Here is a 5,554-nt window from a genome sequence, read left to right as displayed (position 1 = left end):
ACTATCAAGTTTATAATGTCAGCATACCATAGGAACTCAACTGCATCTAATAACAACAGCTTCTCATCAGGAAAATCTTCCTTAATACTCAAAAAGTCATCCACAATATGTTCTCAATTTTCCAGCTGGGACAAGTGATCAACAACTTGGTTTTCAGCTCCCTTTCTATCTTGCACCTCAAGATCAAATTCTTGAAGTAAAAGAATCCACCTAATCAGTTATGGCTTTGCATCCTTTTTGTTCAGAAGATACTTAATGGCAGCGTGGTCAGTATGAACAATGACCTTTCTACCAACTAAGTAAGATCTAAACTTATCGAATGCATATACCACTGCCAACATCTCTTTTTTCGTAACCGTGTAAGTAACTTGAGCATCATTCAACACTTTGATAGCATATTAAATAAAGAGAAATACCTTATATTTTCTATAACCTAACACTGCTCCCACCGTAACATCATTGGTATCATATATCAGCTCAAAAGGTAACTCCCAATCTGCTGCGACCAGAATATATGCTTCTGTCAACTTCTTTTTAAGTCTCTCAAAAGCTTTATGGCAATCAGCCCCAAACTCGAACTTGACTTCTTTCTCTAACAATTTTTATATGGGACTTGTAATCTTTGAAAAATCTTAAATGAATTGTCTATAAAACCCTACATGTCCAAGAAAGCTCTGCACTCCTTTGACTGTGACTGGATGAGGCAACTTTTCAATCACTTCAACCTTTACTTTGTCCACTTTGAGTCCTTTGCATGACACATTATGGACTAAGACAATTCCTTCCTTAACCATTAAGTGGCACTTTTCCCAATTCAATACCATGTTTGTTTCTTTGGAAAGAGCTAGGACTCTGTCTCAATTCTGCAAACACTTTTTAAATGAATTACCATAAACTGAGAAATCATCCATGAATACCTCCATAGATTCTTCTACCATGTCTGAAAATATAGCTATCATACATATGTACTATATAGACAAATAAAAATGGTCTTCTCTTGGTATTCCAGTGCTATGCTTATCTGATTATAGCTGGAGTACCCATCCAAAAAATAATAATATTCTTGGTACACCAATCTATCCAGCATATGGTCAATAAAGGAAATTGGACAGTGATCTTTACGAGTCGCTTCATTCAACATCCGATAATCTATACATATTCTCTAACCGGTCACTGTACATATGGGAATCAACTCATTATCATCATTGGTCACTACTGTAACTCTCCCTTCTTTGGTACGTAGTGCACCGGACTCACCTATTTCCTATCAAAAATTGGGTAGACAATACCACTATCTAATTACTTGATCACTTCTTTCCTGACCACCTTCTTTATCACAGGATTCAACCTTCTTTATTGCTGGACTCTAGGTTTGTAACCCTCTTCCATGTAAATATTATGCATGCAAAATGCTGGATTGATTCTTTAAATGTCATACATCTTCCAGCCAATCGTCTTCCTTCTCCTCTTTAGAAAGCTACAGCTTTCTTTACCTGTACATCTGATAATCCTGCAGATAAAATAATAGGAAAGGTATCTTGATCACTGAGAAAAACATATTGTAAATTCGGAGAAAGAACCTTAAGCTCCAAGTTAGGAGCTTCTTCGACTAAAGGCCTGGTTGAGGGACAAATTGGCTTATTTAAAGGCTCGAATAGCACTTTGTTTGTCTCAATCACTGCCAAATTCATAACCTAGACTAATTCCAATGCTTCCACGTCTCTATGCAGATCATAACCCATCAAAGCTCTCTAATGGATCATCAGACAATAGCAACTACCAATCTGAAGCAAGATCAATATTTGATATATAAGATAACTCCTCATATATGGCTGGCAGTTTCAATACTCTGTACACATAAAAAATCTCTATTTTATCGTATGCTCATATTGTCATTTTTTTAGCTGCCACATCAATGAGTGACTGTCCTGTTGCTAAGAAGGGTCATCCCAAAATAAATAGAACAACTAAATTAGCTTCAAAGTTAAGAATTACAAAATCCACCAAAAGATTAATGATCCTACTTGCACCAACACATTTTCAATAATACCATATGGCCTAGCAAGTGACCTATCCACCAACTGCAATACAATAGTCGTGGGTTAGGGACTCCCAAGACCCATCTTTTGGTACCATCACATGGGCATGAGATTTATGCTAGTACCCAAGTAACACAATCCTCGTGTACAAATAGTCTGACCAATGGTAATTTACAAGGTGAATCTACCTAGATCCTTCAACTTTGTGGGCAGTTTACTTAGAATTTTTGATGTGCATTATTGAGTAAGTGCAACTGTAGCATATTCAGTCAACCGGTTCTTCTTGGCAACAATATCCTTTAAGTATGTTGCATATTTTAGCACACTCTGCAGAATGTTAATAAGAGGAAGGTTTACTTGAACCTGCTTTAGAAGATCTAGAAACTTCTTATAACTGGCTTCCTCTTGATGCTTCCTTTCCCTTTGAGAAAAGGGTAAGGGGATAGTTTTCTTCTCCACTTGCCTCTTTTTCCTTGACTTCCAATTCTTCCTTCTCTTTTAAACTATCATCAGTGACTGCGGGATTATCCTGCTCCTGAACTATCCCCTTAGTTTGTAGCCCATTCCTTGTTGTAACTGTATTCACCTATTTAGGATTAGCCTCAGTGTCTCTAGGCAATGCTCCTTGTTTCCTTGTATTCTACGATCCTGCAATTTGACCCAACTGCAACTTCAGATTTCTTGTAAGCAATTGTTAACTCTTCAACTCAGCTGCAAATTGTGCCTGTTGAGTCTTTTTGTCTACCATAAAATGTGCTTATTGAGCCATGAACTACTTAATAAAATCCTCCACATTTCTATTCTAAGCAGTCTCTTGATTATTCTAAGCTGGCTGTGGATTTGATTACACTGGTCTCTTATACTGATTTACATTCTGTGCCTAATTTCCACCCCATAAGAAATTAGGGTGGTTCCTTCAGTTTGGATTATGCGTACTGCCAAAATTCTGTTGACCCTGACGATTTGCATTCCCCACATAGTTGACTGAATTTGGATTAACTGAACATGTATCTGCTTTATGCTCATCACTTCTGCAAACTTCACACCACGAATATACCCATTGAACTGCATTTGTTGTGACTGCTGGTTGTGTTGCACTCAACTTTAAGTTGTTGAGCTGAGTAGTCATATAATTTACATTGCTGTAATCTATGCCTATAATACAGTGAATTGATCAACCTCCAATACCCCTGCAACCTTCTTTGGAGAACTCCTTGAGTCTGAATGCCACTCAGGATTCCCTTGTGCAATTTGATTCAGCAATGTATATAGTTCTTTATATGTTTTCTCCAAAGCTTGGCCTCCTCCTGCTGAATCCAAGAGAATCTTCATATTAGACTCAAGGCCTTCTATAAATGTGTGCACCAAGACATCATTCGATTGATGGTGATGATGATAATTTTTGAGCATACGTTTGAATCTCTCCCAAACTTGGTCGATATTTTCTCCATCTTTATGTCTAAAACTCAAGATGTCATCCTCCATCGTGCAGCATTTTAGGATGGAAAAAATTGAATAAGGAACTTCCGAGCACAATCTTCCCATATAGTAATGGAGTATGCTGGTTCAGCATATAACCATCTCTTTGTTTCCCTATTTATAGAAAAAGGGAAAAGTGTCAACCTGACATAATCAACATTCACATCTTTAGGTATGTATGTATCACTTATTTCCAGGAAGGTCTGTATGTGCTGCTGCGGACCCTCATATGAAAGTCAGTGAAAGTGCCCTACAGAATTCAACAATTGCACTATATTTTGTTTCAATTCCTACCAACCTCATGGTTTAGGCTTGGGAATGCTATTAATTACATGGTTCGTAAGTTGGATTGCCACCTCACGAATAGGTTTTACGGCTAGTTGAATAGGAACAACTGGAATAACAGGATCCAGAACATTTCCAACATTTGGATCAGCAACAATTGGATCTCGTATTTCAGCCATCTGTCCCTATTGAATATAATATTGAGCTCTTCTCCTCTAATGAAAAATTACTTCCGATTCTGGAAAGGGCTCTACTAACTCTTTATCCCTAGCTAGTCCAATTTTCAGCTAAACCTGCAAAAATTCAACCGCTAAGATCAAGTTGTTAACACTTAAACTTATTATCAAAAACCAAAAAAAAAGCAATTTACTAATAAAATTAGATCCCCAGCAACGATGCAAAAAACTTATTGTGTCTCTACACACACGCAAGTGTACATAATTGTACAAGTAGTATAAAGACTTAGACAGTCAGGTATCGTTCCTACAAGGATCAATAAACTAGAAATTTATTCAATCTTTAGTTTAAGACAATTGGGTATTAAGTGCTTGAAACTATCAAGATGATTTTGATTTTATAAATAAAAATATAAATTATTTAAAAAAGAAATAATTAGTGACGACTAGAGAAAAGTAAGCAACGGTTGTAATCAATAATGAGGATGATTCCAGGGTTGAGGTATTTTGAACCATCATACAATTATCTATTCTTATCACAATCTAATTGGTTATTGGATTGATGATTCACAAGGTTTATGCAACGATCTTGGTCTCCCAACCTCAAATCTTTTATCTATTGAATGTTGTAGCTACAACTCCTGCAGAGATACAACAATTCTTCTAGATTCATAAAATTGTCTTTATTGCAAGTGAACGAAGCAATGCTTCTAGGTATATCCCTATCCAAGATGCTAATTCAAATCCTTTATTTCATAAAAGAATAAGAACCTTACTCCCTAATTTCTTCATTCTATGCTATGATTCTCCTCCCGGATGCACATAGAAATATAGATTTATTCTAATGGTGGTCAATCAATAGTAAGCTCAAGAAATTAAGAACAACCCATATGATAATCCAAAAAGAAACTATGAAAAAGAATATAAAAGAGTAATCATGTTCTTAGCCTCAACCCCAGAAATAGGGTGTTTAGCTACTCATGTTTGAATTCATCATCCAAAAATAAGTAATTAATTATATCCAAAACAAGTCTTGAAGTAAAGAAGTTTAAAAGAATGTTTTTTTAACCCTAAAAGAGAGGAACTTCTGCATTTCTGCCACTGCTATGCTTGCCAAAAAGTCCCTAAAATTATCTTGGATTTTTCCTTTTATAGCTAGGACAAAACACTTAAAATCTTCACGATTTTGCCATATAAAGCATCGCGCCATGCCTTCAATTGCTATTTCCCATTAAAATCTGGGCAATCGCAAAGCTCAAGTATTTCTTAAAATTTGTAAAAAGCACCCTCACCGTGATGCGTCACTATCGCGGTGAGCCACTGGATTTGGACAATTGTGAAATATTTATCCTCCGCGACACGCTAAACTTCTAGGTCGCACAATTTGATAAGTGGGACTGCTCCACGACACGGTGGTTTCGCGGATCTGTACTGGAAAGTACCAAGTGAGAATTTATGCCTCTCCGCGATGCATTGATTTCGTAAACCTCCACTGGAATTCGACCATTGCTATTTTATTGGTCAGCGCAACACATAGTCGGTTCAAACGAGGATTCCTACTTTCCAACTTCCCTT

The 5,554-nt window shown here is 36.7% G+C and overlaps 1 non-coding gene across 1 annotated transcript; it reads left to right on the top strand.

Moving 5' to 3' along the window:
* The first annotated feature begins 3,420 nt into the window (after positions 1-3,420).
* On the top strand, positions 3,421-3,526 carry LOC124886859. The gene has a single exon (XR_007044264.1). It is a non-coding gene; the product is annotated as a small nucleolar RNA R71 (small nucleolar RNA).
* Positions 3,527-5,554: the final 2,028 nt, after the last annotated feature.

The sequence above is a fragment of the Capsicum annuum genome, chromosome 8 (assembly GCF_002878395.1).
Source record: "Capsicum annuum cultivar UCD-10X-F1 chromosome 8, UCD10Xv1.1, whole genome shotgun sequence".
In the NCBI taxonomy this organism is placed as follows: domain Eukaryota; kingdom Viridiplantae; phylum Streptophyta; class Magnoliopsida; order Solanales; family Solanaceae; genus Capsicum; species Capsicum annuum.
Note: the sequence above shows the minus strand (reverse complement) of the source record. Positions and strands in the feature narration are given on the sequence as shown.